The sequence below is a fragment of the Mustela putorius genome, unplaced genomic scaffold, assembly GCF_011764305.1.
Source record: "Mustela putorius furo isolate JIRA1106 unplaced genomic scaffold, ASM1176430v1.1 tig00003834_pilon_pilon_pilon, whole genome shotgun sequence".
NCBI classification, from domain to species: Eukaryota; Metazoa; Chordata; class Mammalia; order Carnivora; family Mustelidae; genus Mustela; species Mustela putorius.
Window position 1 is genome coordinate 37,756,374 of NW_025421987.1, and position 18,532 is coordinate 37,774,905.

The following is an 18,532-nucleotide window of genomic DNA, read 5'->3' on the forward strand; positions in this document are numbered from 1 at the left end:
TACTAATCACTGGGTATGAGATCTCTAGGAAAGGTCCTTTGGTGAAGTATTTCTTACCAAAATCCAAGACAAGATTGGCAGCAGAGGACTCATAGCCAGGAACACCCTTGGCAGCTGAGAAATAAGTCCTTCAGTTCTGAAGGGAATCTAGAAGTGCATCATAACCTCCATCAACTGGTCCTTTTCCCATGAGTAGCAAGTACAGAGTTCCAATATACTCCCTTCCCCCACACAAGCACAGCCTCCCCCATCATTAACATCCTGCACAAGAGCAGCACATTTGTTACAATAGATGAACAAACCCTGACACACCATTGTCACCAAAGCCCATAGTTAATATTAGAATTCCTTCGGTTTTGCATTTTCTATGGATTTTGACACATGTATAATGACATTATAGTATCATAGAGACTGAGTTTATTGTCCTAAAAATCACTGTGCTCTGCCTACTCATCCCTGACTCTCTCCTCTCCACCCTCTTGCAGCTACCATGGCCATAGTTTTATTTTTTTCCATACAAAATAGTGGAAACCTACAGTGCGTAGCCCTTTCAGATTGGCCTCTTTCACTTAATAGAATATGCATTTAAGATTCCTCTATGTTTTTGCATAAAAATGGAAATGATAGCTCTTTTTTTTTTTCTTTTTAAAGATTTTATTTATTTGACACTGGGAGAGAGAGAGAGATCACAAGTAGGCAGAGAGGCAAGCAGAGAGAGAGGAGGAAGCAGGCTCCCCCCTGAGCAGAGAGCCCCATGCGGGGCTCGATCCCAGGACACCAAGACCATGACCTGAGCTGAAGGCAGAAGCTTAATCCATTGAACTACCCAGGGACCCCGCTCATTTCATTCAATATTCCATTATCTGGATATACCCATTTGTGTATCCGCTCACCTACTGAAGGACATCTTGGCTACTTCCAAATTTCCACAATGATGAATTAAGCTGCTATAAGTATCTTTGTGCAGATTTTTGTGTGAACATAAGTTTTCAATTCCCTTGGGTAAATGTCACAGGTGAAATTTTTTTTAACTCTGCAAGTTTCCAAATTAGTGGTTTAGTCTACTTAGATTGCAGGCCACAAGCCCATGGCCTCTCTTAGCCAAGTGCTATTTCCTTCCACTTCCACCTTGAGTTGATCCATATCTTGCAGGATTTTGCTGAAAGAAGCAGGGATCAGCACACTTACACTAATATTTTGAATTTTTCCTAACTTTTTGGTTAACGTTACAGGCATAGTTAGGATGCTTTCTGCCATACAAGGATTGTTTGATGTACAACTTGGTTCACAAGCTCTCCAGTCTACACAGTCTAAATCCAGAATCTTTTTCCCTACTTCCTTTTTATAGCCAAAGTTACAGTTTTGTTGTGACACTCTCTGTCCATTGTCCTGATAGAAATGACTATATTTCAGATAATAGAATTGTTTATAGCTAGTTTAATCAAAAAAGGATTCATTTCAAATTTCTTGAAGCCCCAGAAAACCAAATTAGGTGTTATGTAGTGAGAAGAAATACCAAAAAGACCTATGTATTTATCCAATAGGGTTGTTATAACAAAATCACACTGCTGCCCCTGTAGTCAGTACCTGTGAAGCCAGAGACAGGATCCTTCCCACTACTGTTCTAGAAACAAAATAAAACAAATACATCATGATGGTGCTTGTCAGAAAAGTCACATGCCTGCTGCTTTGTGATGTTCACTTCCCTGTTCCAAGTGTGACACACAGAATCCTAACTATAAGAGGGTCTGGGGAATGCTGCCCTCACTCAGCTTGCCTGTCTCCAGAGTACTGGAAGGCAAGATACAAAGGAGTTGGATTTATATAGAGGAATGGTTCTCACCAAGGATTAATTTGGACCCTTCAGGATATCTGACAATGTATGGATACATTTTTGGTTGTCACAACTGGGGTGGGGGTAATAGTAGCATCTAGTGGATAGAGTGAAGAGATGCTGTTCAGCATCCTACAATGCACGGGATAGAACTCACAACAAAGAATTATCCAGGCCAAAATGTCAATGGTGCCAAGGTTGAAAAACTCTGGTGCAGAATGAACCAATCTGCAGTATCTGCTTCAAACTTCCTCCTCAGATTCATATTCCTGTGGGCAGCGGAGAAGCTAGAAATCAGATCTGGAGACTTAGAATGCAGGGTTTTACCCTAAGTACCCAAGAACCACACAATGATCATGTCCAAAAAAATAAAACAAAAAGCTCTGTAACAAAGATAGGGACTATGCTTTGTGACCACCTGAGGAGTTTCAGGCTTTCACCCCACTTCCCAAGGAAATGAGGAAAATTTGTGATAAATAAAAAAAAAAATCTCTTCCCCTTTGATTCAAACTTGAACAATTTGAACAAGTATCTATATCAGTCTCTCACCAAAACCATTTCAAGTTCCATTTTAGATTGGGTTCCTCCTGAAGCAAAACCCAAATTGAGGACTCAGGCACAAACAGTTTATTTGGAGGTGTTCCCAATATAGGGGAGTGAAGAAGACAGGAAAAAGGAGGAAACTAAGAAGTGGTTTGTTTTCTAGCAAGTTACTGCTGTGAATAAGGTAGTTAATCCTCACCTCTGGGAATCCTGAAAGTCAATACTGAAAGATGCCTCAGGGTCATCCCACTCAAGGACTGAAGAAGCTGGGGGCATTTAACCATCTTATTAGATTCCTATCGCTCCTATAAAAAAAAAAAAGTGGTGGCTTAAAATAACACAAACTTATTATTTTACAGTTCCAAAGGTCAGAAGTGCAAAATGGGTCATACATAGTAGGCCGAAATCAGGATGACAGCAGGGTTGCCCCTGGAGACTCCAGAGGAGAACCATTTCAGTTTCTAGATACCACTTGCATCGCTTGGCTGGGGTCCCCTTCCTCCATTTTAAAGCCATCTTCAAATTGCTCTCTGACTGTGACTTCCCTCTTTTAGTTTAAGGACTCATAAGACTGCACCCACATGGATAAGCCAAGATAATCTTCCTTCTAAAGATCATGAATTTAGTAACACCTACAGAATAGCTTTTGCCAGGTAAGGTAACATATTTGTAGATTAGGGGATTGAGAGGTGGACATCTTTGAGTGGGTCATTTTTCTATTATATACATCTGCTCTCATCAGTCATTATTAGTTGAAGACTGCTCCCAAGATGAACACTGGCATTTCTAGCCTGCTGCTCAGGTAAACCAAACACACTCTGATGGTCAGGGAAAGCCTGTAAGCAAAGGAGTATAGGTGCCGGCAATTGGAAGTTGGGCGGTATTCACCAAAGCAGTGAGGGCAAGGGATATAGGCGAAGCTCAGACACCATCTGCTGCAATTCTTCTTGGATATAAGTCAACAACTAGAAAGCATAATCCTTTTACTAGTTTTTGTTTTGGTTTAAGAGTGAGAGAAAGGAAGGCAGAAATGGAGGAAGAGAGGATAAAAACCAGAGGATATCTATGTAAAGATAATGTTTATGTATAAGAAAATATTTACTTAAAGGTGGAGGAAAGACACAGAATTCAAAAACAAGTCACTATTTTTTAACATAATTTTAAAAAAGGAGATAACTGAAAAATCAAAGCAACCACCTCCTTTTGGATGGGATTTATTAAGAGAAACAAAAAATTTTGGAAAATTTTATGTTCTTAACATGATTCAGGAGTTCATAGTTCATTTTGGGAAGTTGAGCATGGCAGCAGCATATTTTTGAATGCTTCCAAATTCCCACATCAAAACAAATAGTTCAACTATATAGCAAAACCAAAAATTTATAAATAACATTTACCAAAACATATGCATACATGCACACACAAAACAAGTACATAAACAAAACCCCAGATAATAAACTTTTCCACAGACCACAGAGGAAGACAAACTACCAACAGGCATAAATCTACATGATATCAACCCTGTCCTGGAGTAATAAGAGGGATGCAATAGGCATCTCTCGGATATGAGAATAAGAGAACCCACACATAGCTAACAGAACTGAATCACTGGAACATACGCAGTGCAAATGGAAAACAGCAGCTGAAACTAGGTTAGCTGTATCCACTCCATCAGCAGGTAACCACAGGAGCCCAGTTGTTAGAGGATAGAGAAGTTGAGTCCCCATGAACTCTCAAAATAGGGCCCATGCTCCCTCCTACAACAGGGCCCTATGCTGAGTAGTAGCTATTAGGAATGACAACAGAGCAGAGTAGGATGGAGATGATGAAGATGAAGAAAAAAAAAAGCTCATATAAAGGTGGGGAAAGGAAATAGAGTTCAAAAACAAGCCGCAGTATCTTTGTTTTACTTTTATAAAAAAGAGAAAGAAAATAGAGCATTCTGAAGTTAGAAAAGCTATACTGAATAATTTTTCTTTTTAAAAATTTGGAAAAACGAATTAAGAAACAGAAAAGTACTGAGGTCAAATCCCATACAAAATTATAAGAAAAGAGACTTCCCCACAAACAATGAAAGCATTGCATAACAGAAAGACATGTTTGCAAAAGAGATTCAAAAAGAGCCAAAAGAAATTATATAAGACATAAGAAAACAACATAATTCAGATCAGAAAAACTCAAATGAAGTGACAATTCAAAAAATAATTACAAATAAAATAACAAAACATATTTCAAAAACAAAGACCTAACAAGAACACAAGAGGCAATTAGCCCAACAGAATGCCTTGATGAAATAGAAGGTGAAGCTGAGGCAAGTTTTTAAATTCAAAAGAAATCAATAGGTAAAAAGATTTGTGAGAAAATAACACAATTGAAAGTAGGCAAAGAAAATTCAATATGTAACAGAGAGCTACCAGTACAACCATAAAACCAGTAACAAAATGGCAACAAATACACATCTATCAATAATTACTTTGAAGGTAAATGGACTAAATGCTCCAACCAAAAGTCATAAGGTGACAGAATATATATAAAAAGCAGGACCCTTCCATATGTTGCCTACAAGAGACTCCTTTCAGATCTAATGACCTGCAGATTGAAAGTCAAGGGATAAGCATTTCTCATGCAAATCAGTGTGAAAAGAAAGCCAGAGGTAGCAATACTTATATTGAACAAAATAGACTTCATTCATTCATTCATTCCCTTATTTAAGTTGGGCTCCAATGTGGGGTTTGAACTCACAACCCTGAGATCAAGACCTGAGCTGAGATCAAGAGGTGGATGCTTAACCAACTGAGCCACTCAGGTGCCCCCAAAATAGGCTCTAAGGCAAAGACTATAGCAAGAGACAAAGGAATGGAAACCAGTGCAGCAACTGTGGAAGACAGTACAGAGGTTCCTCAAAAATTTAAAAATATAACTACCATATTCTCTAGAAATCACATTACTGGGTATTTACCCAAAGAATATGAGAACCCTAATTTGAAATGGTATATGTATCTCTATGTTAATTACAGCATTATTTACAACAGCCAAATTATGGAAGAAGCCCGTGTCCAAATAAATGAATGGATAAAGAAGATGGGTATCTATCTATCTATCTATCTATACACACATACATATGTGAATATGTGGGCGTGTATGCATATATGTGTATATATATATGTATGTGTGTATGAAATAATATTATTCAGCCATGAATGAAATCTTGCCATTTGTAACAACCTGCATGGATCTAGAAAGTATAATGCTAAGCAAAATAAGTGGGTCATGGGGTGCCTGGGTGGCTCAGTGGGTTAAAGCTTCTGCTTTCAGCTCAGGTCATGATCCCAGGGTCCTGGGATCGAGCCCCACATTGGGCTCTCTGCTCCGTGGAGAGCCTGCTTCCTCCTCTCTCTCCCTGCCTACCTTTCTGGCCTACTTGTAATCTCTGTCAAATAAATAAATAAAATCTTAAAAAAAAAATAAGTGGGTCAGAGAAAAACAAATACCATATGGTTTCACTCATATGTGGAATTTAAGAAACAAAAGAAACAGAAGGGGAAAAAAAAAAGACAAAAAGAAAAACAGACTCTTTATTATAGAGAACAAACTAATGGTTACCAGAGAGGAGGTGGGTAGGGGGATGGGTAAAATAAGTGAAGGACATTTAGAGCACACTTACCACGATGAGCACTGAGTAATGTATAGAATTGTTGAATCATTATATTGCACATCTGAAAATAATATATCACTGTATGTTAACTACACTGGAATTAAAATAAAAAACCCCAAAACAAAACAAAAAAAGATCTAATTCCTTGGTGAAGAAAAAAAACAAAGCAAGAGAAAAAATACTTAAAAACATAAAGTTTTCCTGAAATAAAAAAAATACTGTCATCTAAGACTATTATGTGTGTAATATAGGATAAAGTAAATATGTATTTATAGGATAATCTAATTTTACCAATTCCTTTGTCTCTGAGAATCACGAGTCTTTGTGAAAGAAGAAAGATACAGGTGTAATGTGGAGGTCAAAGTTTCTGTTAGCATTCCTAAATTTTGGATGGAGGTATTAAATATTTTATCTTAGTGTGTGTTTGTGTGTGTGTGTGTGTGTGTGTGTGTGTGCACACAGAGCTAGGAGATAGTTGGCTAAAAAAAAGAAAAAAGGAAAGGTAGGAGGGTGGGGAGAAGGAGGAGGAGAAGAAAAGACAGAAGGGAGAAAAGGAAGGAGGGAGATCTTTCTAAAGTCTATCCACCCAAGAAGCCTAAAATCTGTGACCAACCCTGTAGCAATGGATATCTTTAATACCAGAATTCTGGTCTCGATATACCATTTCCCACTTAAAAACAAAACAAAGCAAACAAAAACAACAACTCAAAACCGGGGCCTGTTGGAGAAACAGTTAATTCAGGGTCTGGGGCAAGAAATGTACAAAATAAATCTAAAACATCTTGTCAGAAAGAGAGCAAGGGAGCTATAAAAGATTACTAAGTTATATCAGAAAGATTTGGAACAAACTTGAAGAGACTCCTAATGGCCAAAGGCAGGACAATTGAGCATTTAAATAGGTAGCTGCAATTTATTAAAATCTCTCAAGCATGAGCAAAGAAGTGAACAGGGAGAGAATAGAAAGATGGGTGCCCATTCTAGCAAGACCAAGAGAGAAAATTTCATGTCAATTCTAGGGTTTAGTTTTCTACAGTAGATCGAGCTTAGTGATACGAATTGTGACTGTTTGCAAACATGATTCTAGGACAATCTATTAACTAAGGAAGATCAGAACAGCCATGAGTGTGCCGAAACCTTTACCCAGCGTCAGGGCAGGCTTATTGCTACTAAATCAAGTTTGAAGGAATGGTGAAGAATAAAAATAAAGTAATGTTTGAATTATAATCCATGTGATTTGTTTATTCAAAGTACCAGTTACATGTGAAAAACAGAACTCTGCCCCCATGGAATGGATAATCTAGGAAAGATTTTACATGTACACAAAGAACTATAATGTAAAATATTAAGAAATTAAGTGCCACAATGGCGATACAATCAAAATTCTATAGTTTTGTAGACAAGAATATCATGTCTGGCAATGGTGAGAGAAAAGAGTAGCATCTGAGCTGGTCTTTAAAGGATAAGTGGCATGTGATGGGCAGAGATGAGGGAGAATCAGGCTAGCCTGAGAAAGCAGCTGGAACAGGAACACAGCATAGGAAAGTACAGGGACTGTCTTAAATCACAACAGGAAATTCCAGTTGTCTGGAGGGGAAGGTCTGTGATGGAGGAGTGAGAGACAAGTCTGGACAGGTGGATTGGGACCGGGCAACTGGACAGGCTTTCATCATCAGTGTAAAGGTTTGGAATTTATTTTTATTAAGAGAGTCACTGAGGGCGCCTGGGTGGCTCAGTGGGTTAAAGCCGCTGCCTTTGGCTCAGGACATGATCCCAGGGTCCTGGGATTGAGCCCCGCATCGGGCTCTCTGCTCAGCAGGGAGCCTGCTTCTCTGCCTACTTGTGATCTCTGTCAAGTAAATAAATAAAATCCTTAAAAAAAAAAAAAAAAAAGAGAGAGTCACTGAAAGTTTTTAAGTGGGATAAAGTCCTACCAGCTAAAGAGCATTTTATAGTACATGAACGATATGTTCAAAGAAAGAGCATGCAGAAGCAGAGACCAGTGAGGAGGCCATCGTAGTCATTGAAGAACTGAGCTGCCATGGTGGCAGTGAGGATGGAAAGGAAGACAGGGGAGCCAGAAAAATTGTGAATGAAAACTCAGAATAGATTTTGGATGAATGATTAGATAAGGAGTTGAGGAACTTGAAGCAGATAAGGATAACTGAATTTATGTGACTGGAAAGGGCTATGATTGGAGAAGAGAGAAATCTGTGCATCTTAAACTTGAAGTATGTTGACTGGGAGGAGCAGGACAATTGAAATGAGAAACTGGAATCAGCAAAGTGCTGGGGAGGAAACAGTTCTCTGAGGCAGGCTCATAATGCAACTCCAGTGGGGAATAAATGAGAACTCAAGGGGAGTACAGAGGAAGAAAAGAAGGGAACCAGTGACAGGCCCTAAGGAGAGGCTGATGTTTGGTGAGGGCAAGAGGAATCAATGGAGGGTAGGGCAGAGACCTGGTGCAAATTCTCTGGCATATGCCAGTCTCCCAGAGCTTGGGCTGCCCCCCAATGTAGATTCTATCAACCTACCCTTTCCATCAGGCACTACTTGAGAGATGGCACGCTGCAGAGCAGCCTTCACAACCTGTGATGAAAGACCAGTTTTTTCTTTCCAATTTGTCAGAACAAATACTTCTGTAAAATTAGTATGAATCAATCATGAAAAAAACAAATGATCAAGAGCTTGGATATTTTGGCAATGTCAACCTTCTGTGAAATTTTCTGAAAGCTTACTTTCAATTTCTGTACTTACATTGTGGTAAATATAAATACCAACATATCTGAGGAACTGACACCAAGACAGGATGCTATTTCCAGTTCTGTTATTAGCACTGTGACAACAGGCAAGCCTCTTAACTTCTCTGAGCTTACATTCCCTTGTTTGTAGAGTAAGACGATTACATTTACCCTACAAAGTCTAGATTGTATGGTGTTTAAATGTTCGTTGACACTGAAATGGCCTAAATTATCATTCTGCCATACTCACTTTCATGCCTAAGTGGGAAGGAGCTATTTTCTTCTGGGAGCCTTCCCCACCTCCTAATGTTTTGAAGTGTATTGCTATGTTTTGAGGCTGGAAGTCTGGTCAGGAAGGACTTCAGGGAGCCAGATTTTCTGCAAAACTATTCTGAGCTAACTCTAGTTGTTTCTAATCATGCCACATCAAAACCACAGGAAACCTAAGACAAAACCTTAACCTGAACCACGGGCCCAGTTTACATAACAGGATTCATGATTCACCAGCTCAGGATTCCAGGCTACAGTGTGCGCACTTCCACATGCCCCAGTCAACTTGAGATGGTCAGTGACGTTTATCATATCCTGTTCATCTTATATGCTAATGCCAAACATAGTGCTAGGCATACAGTAGGTACCCAACAATTCTTTCCCAAGTAAACAGATGAACGAATATGAATGCCTCACATCCTTCAAAAGCCTTCCACACCCCAGACTGACACTAACTTCTGCTTTATTCTCCTTATTCAATGTCCCCTAGCACTTATTCCGTGAAGAAATTACCTGTTTCCTGTTATTTGCTAAAGGAATTGTGAGTTACATCTCTAAAATATGCCTATTTGGACTGAACTGTGTCCTTCCTCCTCCCAATTCATATGTTAAAGCCCTAACTCCCAATGTGACTATATTTGGAGACGGGACTTATACAGATGTTTTCAATCAAGGTTAAGAAGAGTAGTAACAATGAGGCCTTAATCTAATAGGGCTGACACCCTTAAACGAAGAGGAAGACATTTCTCAATCTCTCTCTCTCATTCTCCCTGCACACCACAAAGGAAAGACCATATGAAGACACAGCAAGAAGAGAGCTATCTGTAAACCATTAAAAGACTCCTCACGAAACAGAATTTGCCAGTTATCTTGATCATGAACTGCGAGAAAGTAAATTGTTGCCTAAGCCACCCAGTGTGCAATGTTTTGTTATGGCAGCCCAAGTAGACTAATACAATGCTCTTCCCTGAGTTTTCTCATGTACGCATTCGATGATGGAATGAAAATAGGTCAGTAACAGCAAGAAAACAGGAATATTCACAAATACATGAAAACTAAGCAACTCTTGAACAACTATTGAAACAAAAAGGAAATAAAAAAATTTAAAAACATCTCAAGACAAATGAAAATGAAAACAAAACATAGCAAAACCTGTGGGATGCAGGAAAAGCAGTAATAAGGATGTTTATAGTGATACATGGCTGCATTAAAGAAGGAAGATCACAAATAGATAATAACTTTACACTAGAACTTGAAAAAGAACTAGAAAAACTAGAAAGAATCTAGAAAAAGAACTAGAAAAAGAATAAACTAGGCTCAATGTTGGCAAAAGGAAGGCAAAATAAAGGTCAGAGCAGGAAAAGAGATAGAGACTAGAAAGACAATTATAAAGATCAATGAAACCAAGAGGATAAACAAAATTGAAAAATCTTTAGCTACACTAAGGAAAAAAAAACGGGGAAAACTCAAAATTACAAGTGAAAGGAGACATTACAACTGATAACACAGAAATACTAAGGATTATAGGAAACTACTATGACCAGTTATGTGCTAACAAATTAGATCAACTAGAAAAAATGAAATAAACTACTGGAAACATATAATTTCCCAAGACTGAATCCTGAAGAAATAGAAAATGTGAATAGACTAATGATGAATAAGGAAATGAAAGAACAAAACTGGAGACATCACATTGCCTACTTTCAAATTGTACTGTAAAACTATAGTAATCAAAATAGTATGGTATTGGCATAAAATCAAACACACAGACCAATGGAATAGAATAGAATAGAATAGAATCAAGAGCCCAGAAATAAACCCACACATACATGGTCCATTAATTTTCAACAAAGCTGTCAAGAATAAACAATTTGGAAAGAGTTGCTTCAATAAACGATATTGGGGAAACTGGATAGACACATGCAAAAGAATGAAAATGGGACCCCTACCTTATATCATACACAAAAGTCAACTAAAATATATTAAAAACTTGTAATAAGACCTGAAACCAACTCCTAAGAGGAAAACACAGTAGGTAATGTCCTTGACATTGGTCTGGCAATGTTTTTTTTGGATTTGACACCAAAAGCTAAGGCAACGAAAGCAAAAATAAGCAAGTGGGACTATGTCAAACTAAAAACTTTCTGTACAGCAAAAAAAAAAACAAAAAACAAAAAACAAAACAAAACCATGAGCAAAAGGAAAAGGCAACCTGTGAAATAGGAGAAAATATTTATAAACCACATATCCAATAAAGAGTTAATATCCAAATTATATGAGGAACTTCTTATAATTCAATAGCAAAAAAACCTCACATATCCCAATTTTTAAAATGGGCAAAGGACTTGAAAAGACCTTTTTTTTTTTTCCAATAAGACATCCAAGTGGCTAGCAGGTACATGAAAATGCTCAATGTCACTAATCACTAGGGAAATGCAAATCAAAACCATAAAAAAATATCATCTTATACCTGTTATGACAGTTACTACAAAAAGAGATAACAAATATTGATCAGGATGTGGAGATAAGGAACATTGTGCACTGTTGGAAGGAATGTAAACTGGTACAGGTACTATTGAAAACAACATGGAGGCTCCTCAAGAAATTAAAACAGAACTACCATATGATCCATATATCTCATTTCTGGGTATGGTCTAAAGGAAACATCATTATCTCAAGGAGTTATCTGTACCGTCATGGCCGCTGCAACATTATTTTTCATAGTCAAGATCTTGAAACAACCTGTCCTTTGAAGGAGGAATGGATGAAGAAAATTTAAGACACACACAGACACGCGGAATATTATTCAGTCTTCAAAAAGAAGGAAATCTTGTTATTTGGAACAACATGGATGACTCTGGAGGGCATCTCACCAAGTGAAATAAGCCAGATAGAAGATAACACACATTATTACTTATATGTGGAATATTAAAAAAAAAAATCAAACTCATAGAACTTGAGTAGATTGGTAGTTGCCAGGGGCTGGGAGAAATAGGGAGAGATTGGTGAAAAGGCATATTAACTTTCAGTTATAAGATAAATAACGTATCAAGATGTATTGTGTGGTGACTATAATTGCTAATACTTTATTGTATAATTGAAATTTAGGTAAGAGAGTCGATTTTAAGTGTTCTCATCACTTTCCACAAAGGCAAATATGTAGCGTGATGCATGTATTAATTGTGAGAATCCATTTACAATTTGTTTATATATCAAACCATCACTTTGTATATTTTTTAAAAAAAGATTTTATTTGAGAGTGCAAGTGAGCATATGAGTAGGGGCAGGGGCAGAGGGAGAGGAAAGAGAGAATCCCAAACAGATTCCTTTGGGCACAGAGGCAGATGCAGCCTGATTCCACCACCTAGAGATGGAGACCCGAGCTGAAATCAACAGTTGGACACTCAACTAAGCTACCAAGTGCCCCCACTTTGTATACATCATCATTTGATCAATTATACCTTGATAAGACAAAAATAATTTTAGTCCATTTCCCTCATTATAGAAAGATAGATATGAAGGACAAGAGAGGTGTTAGGAGATTGAAACCGCAAATAATTACAAAAACAAAACCCAAAATACTTGTAAACCGCATGGCTGATAAAGGGTTAATAACCAAAATAAACTGGATGCATTGCTGTTCTTCAGTAAATGGAGGGATGAGAATCTTAAACATATTGAAGGTTCACCAACATCATCCATTTCCTTCCTCCATTACAACAAAAAATAGAGGGAGAAGTGATTTTTTGTAACTGGCATCTCCAGTATGCTTTAGTATTTAAATCTTGTGCTATTCTACTGCCCTCTGCTGGATCTGCGGTACTTGTAACCTCAAAGCTAGCTAATTTAGAGTGGCAGCAACAGTGATCATTATTATACTAGCAGTGGCATTAAAGGTCAAGCACTGTGCTAAGTGCTTTACATGTACTATCTTATTCAATCCTCTTAATAACCCTATGGCTAGAAAATGTTATTCTTATAGGCGAGGAGCCTGGAGGTTCAAAGGCAAGCAAACTAAGTTTTTACACAACTAAAGTAAGAGCTCTGGGAATTAAATACTAACTCTAGAGCCCAGATCCTAGCTATCTCCTGTTTACTAAATATAAACTTTCATGCTTACCAACTGTACTGGAGATAAATCTGGAAAGGTATTGTCATTTGAGACCTGCTGATTCACTAATAATGGAATCAAGAAAATGACTTTTATTTTAAAAAGCACAAATAAATATCTTCTAATTTTTCCCTCTCGAGCCCTAAAATTATTTCAAAAAGGAAAATTTACTCAATTTCTTAGGGCTTCCCAAAGTGTGATCCGTGAATCTCCTGCATTAGAATCATGTGAGTTGCTGGTTCAATATGAAGAATCCCAGGAACCAGGCTGTACTGTACAGGTAGAGGACAGGACCTGTTACTGAGACATGGCATGTATTGCTATGTAGGGGTGGACAGAAGGAAGAAGAAAGATGATTCCTAGGATTTTCTGCTTAGTAGCTGTATTGGTAGTAATGACATTAACTGAAATGGAAGATTATTAGAAGGTAATGGGTTTTTATTGGCAGCAGCTCAGTTGTGGTAGCTGGTGTTTGGTAGTGGATATAAATCTGGGAGTTTTGGTTTAGACATGTTAAGTTTGTTATGTTTAAGAAGTAGCCAAATAAAAATGGAAAACAACAGAAACTACAAAGGAAATAATCGAGACCCAATTTTTTGATTCAGAACTGTATTTAAGAACCATGTTGGATCATGTTTATCTAATTGCAGTATAGTACCTTGAAACCCTACCAATGAAAATGGCCAGATCGCTTCCAACTTGTTACTACAAACAATATAGCAAAGGCATCCTCCCACCTGTCCCTTACAAAATAGTAGTAATAGATTGGTCCTTGTCCTCAGTTCTTGACAACAGGGATCCTAAAACTCCTAGAAATTCCTAAGTGATAAGAGCACTAAGAGCATCTTTTGTTCTACTGAGGTGATTCTGGGTCGGTTCCTGGTTGGCTGCTGGTCACTAGAAAGACCAAGCCATGATTAGAAGTTTGGAATTTTCAGTACCATACCTCATCCTCCAGGAAAGGGAGACGGACAAGAAATAGAGTTGATTGATCATGGCTGTGTGAGCACATCTTCACAAAATCTCAATAGTAAAGGATTCAGAGAGCTTTGAGTTGGCCAAACACATTCACACTGGGAGGGTGAGGCACTCCAACTCAAGGACAAAAGTTCCTGCGCTCAGGGCCCTCCCAGTCCTTGCCCTATGTATCTCTTCATCTGGCTGTTCATCTGTTCCTTTAATAAACGAGTAAACGTGCTTCTCTGAGTTCTGTGAACCCTTCTTGCAAATTAATTGAATATAATTAATTTTAATTTTGTAACTAAATCAGACATAAGTTATAACCTGGGGACCAATCACTTGATATTGGGATCTGAAGTATGGTGGGCACACATTTGTGGGACTGAGCTCTTAACCTGTGGGTCTGTACTATCTCCAGGTAGTGAGAATGGAGTTAAATTGCAGGATACTGAACTGTTATCACAGAAAACAGCTTGGTGTGGGTAAAAATCTCTTCACATTTGGTGACTTGAAGTGTTCTACATAAGAAACACAGGTGGAAAGCTGAGTTTGTCTAATACATCCCTATAAAGTCTTCTGCAGCCATTCCTTTGATTATACACACAGGAGTAAGACATTCTTAATTAGATGAGGTACTACCAGATTCTTTCCTAAAATGGCTATATCGGTCTACACTCCAGCAGTCATAGGGTTGGTTCCAATATCTTCACATGTCTTTGAACGCCTGTCATTATCCAACCAAATGTTTGCTAACTAAATGGGTATAATGAAGCACCTTGTTTTTAACATCTCTCTGGTAAGTTTATCTTAAATATACTTCTTAGCTTTGGAGGTTTTTCTCCTATAAATTGCCTATTCATACATATTTTATCTTTTTAAAAAAATTAGAATTCCTGGCTATGGACTTTAGTCAATCTGCAAGATGGCTCACAATGACTCTTGCTTCACAGCATTCACATCTTTGTGTAGGATAGGGCTGGATAGGGCGGATCTGTGTAACCAACTGGATATTAAGGAAATTACGCTGTATAAATTCTCAGAGTAGGTCATAAAAGATACTGTGGTTTCTGCTTTATTCTTTTAGATGACTTCCTCCAGGAGAAGCCTGCTGTCATGTCAAAACATTCAAGGAAACTTATGGAGAGGTCACAAGTTGAGAAAATAGCTACCAGTTAGCACAACTTCCTGGTCATCTGGCAAGTGAGTGAGTTGTTTTAGAAGTGGATCCTCTAGGATCTGAAGTCAAGCCTTCAAATATCTGCAATCATGGCCAACATGCTGACTGCAACATCATGAGACCCTGACCCATAAACAGGGCTAAGTCACTTCTAAATTTCTAACCTACAGACTGTAAGAGATAATAAGTGCTTATTATTAAGTCACTACATTTTGGGGTAATTTGTTATACAAAAGATTAACTGACATCCTGATTGTTCTCTGTTGTTGATTTGTAGGATTTCCCTGCATAGTCTAAAAAGATGAGTCCCCTGTCAATTTTACACTTTATAAATATCCTCGTCCAAACTACCATGTCTATTATGTTTGTCTGCGTTGCCTCTTTTAAATAAATCCATAATTTTGACATAGTAAAATTCATCTATTTTCTGCATTCTGGATCATGCTGGGTAGGGTTAAGGGCTGGTGTTTAAGACTTCTACATCCTAGATTACAATATATTTCCTACATTTTCTTCTACAAAGTTTTTAATTTCGCCCTCTATAGGTATTTTTATCCTACTTCTATACTCTCATCAGACCAGGTTTACCTCAATTCAGATATATATAATTTTTTACTGCAAGAATATGCTCCCTTGTGTGAACGTAGAAAGAGTATAAATAATAAACACAAAGCATTTTCCATCCAGTAGCTTAACAAGTAATAAGCTTTACCTATGAATCAACTTAGTAGAATTCCTTCTAACAAGCCTATTTTTCTTACTTACCTAATACTTTAGGAGAATCTAGGCTTAAGTTGCTTGGTTGTCTCTCCTTACTGCAAATAGAAGTCCAAATCCTACAAAATAAAGTACATTCTCTAGACAACTGAATTTTGCAGAGTGCTTTGGGAGCTCTCAAGTCATCTTCACACTATCATGTATTTCCAGGTTAAATAATTTATGTACAAAGGTCAGAATAAACATTCTACCACTTGGCTTAACTGAATATACCTTGAAACTCGTGTTTTAAAAAACATAAAGACTTTTGCCTCAGGATGTAGAGACCTGTAAAAAGTATTTCTTTTATCCCTGCAGCAAAAAAAGAACAAAAATAGTTTCCAACTTAAGACTTTATGTGATTCCATAGGAGACCTAAGGTTGCCAAGTAAACAACTGATACAAAGTCTTCCCTTCAGGAAAAAGGAGAGGTGACACAAGCCCACATGAGGTAGTACAGTTAATATAGCTGGCAAACGTAAAGGCAGACTCCAGAATAGCAGAATACTGCGAACCCTTGGGGCCAAAGATACTGTGGGGAGTCCACATTGTCTCACAGGCTCTTCTTCCATGAACTCTACCTGGTACTCATAGAAAGATCGGGAGCCCTAAGAAGTATCCTCTGGGGTGCAGACCAAGGTAGGGGAACAACAGCTCTGCACAAGGGGCTGAAACACCACCAAGACCTTTCCCTTCTATCTCCACTGTAGAACAAAATTCCTTCAAGAATACAAGCTATCAAACTCAAAAATAAATAGTAAGTTAAGTATAAAGAAAGTAATTGAATCTGTATTTAAAATTTTCTAAAAACTCTCAAGCCCAGATGGTTTCACAGAAAAATTCTAATTCTATACCGTATCTTCAAGAAAATGGAGGAGGAACACTTCTCAACTCATATTGAGGCTAACATAACCATAAACCAAAATCAAAGACATAAGAAGAAAACCACTGACAATATACCTCATAAACAAGATGTAAAATTCATCAATAAAATTTCAGCAAATTGAATCCAGCAGTATATAAAAATAATACATGGTTCGCCTGAGGAATGCAAGGCTCTCTTAATCATGAATGTAACCTCTAATACAGACATAACACAAAATACTGTATGATTGTTTCAACAGATAAAGACAAATTTGACCAAATCAAAGATTTATAATAAAAACATAGCAAACTAGAGACAGAAGTGAAATGCTTTAACCCTTTAATATGGTTAAGGTTAATATAGGTTTAATATGGTTAAAAGGTTAATATGCCTTAACCTTTTAATAAAGGGCATATACAACTAATATCCTACTTAATGGTGAGAAACGGAGTGCTTTCTCCCAAAGATCAGTAATAGGTAAGAGTGCCCACTCACATTATTCCTAATCAATACTACTGGAAATCCTACCCTGATGAATGAGATAAGAAAAATATAAGATACACAGATTGGAAAGAAAGGAGTAAAACTATAATTGCAGAAGAGAAGACTATCTATGTAGAAAATCTAAAAGGACTTGCAACAAACATTATTAAATGTTTATTATTAACATTTATTATCAACATTATTAAATGTTGAATTAAAAATGTATTTGGCGGGTGCCTGGGTGGCTCAGTGGGTTGAGCCTCTGCCTTCGGCTCAGGTCATGATCTCAGGGTCCTGGGATCAAGTCCCGCATTGGGCTCTCTGCTCAGCAGGAAGCCTGCTTCCTCCTCTCTCTCTCTCTCTGCCTACTTGTGATCTCTGTCAAATAAATAAATACAATCTTTAAAAAAAAATATAATCTATAAAAAAATAAATTTGGCAAGGATGCAGAACACATCATTATATGAAAGTCGGTTGTATTCTTATGAGCAATAAACAACTGGAATTTGAAAATAAGAAACCTAGCAGATACCACCTTAACCAACTGCTTCTGGTGGTATTCTTCCCCAATTTTTTTTGAAGATTTTATTTGTCAGAGAGAAAAAGAGAATGTGTACACAAGCAGGGGGAAAATCAGGGAGAGGGAAAAGCAAGCTCCCCTAAGCAAGAAGCCTGATGTGGGACTTGATACTAGGATGCTGGGATTGTGACCTGAGCTGAAAAGGCAGATGCTTACCCGACTGAGCCACCCAGGCATCCCTTTCCTCAAAAAAAAAATTTTTTTTTTAATTTATTTGACAGAGAGAGAGATCACAAGCAGGCACAGAGGCAGGCAGAGAGAGAGAGAGAGGAGGAAGCAGGCTCCCCACCAAGCAGAGAGCCCGATGCGGGACTCGATCCAAGGACACCGAGATCACGACCCGAGCCGAAGGCAGCGGCCCAATTTTTAACCTCAGTCCAATCATGAGAAAACATCAGGTAAATCCAAATTGAGGGACACGGGACAAAATTTCTGACCATTACTCTTCAAAAGTATCAAGGTCATGAAAGACAAAGACAGAAACTGTCCAGAACAGAAAAAACACATTAAGTGGGAAAACTGAGGGAATAAATGTGAATAAATGTGAATAAAATATGCAGTTT

At 37.8% G+C, this 18,532-nt stretch overlaps 1 long non-coding RNA gene across 1 annotated transcript; it reads right to left on the reverse strand.

Annotated features, from left to right (window-relative positions):
• Positions 1-742: 742 nt before the first annotated feature.
• LOC123394381 lies at positions 743-17,612 on the reverse strand. The gene is made up of 3 exons (XR_006609089.1): positions 16,051-17,612; positions 2,577-2,682; positions 743-2,103 (listed from the first exon to the last, which is right to left on the reverse strand). It is a non-coding gene; the product is annotated as an uncharacterized LOC123394381 (long non-coding RNA).
• Positions 17,613-18,532: the final 920 nt, after the last annotated feature.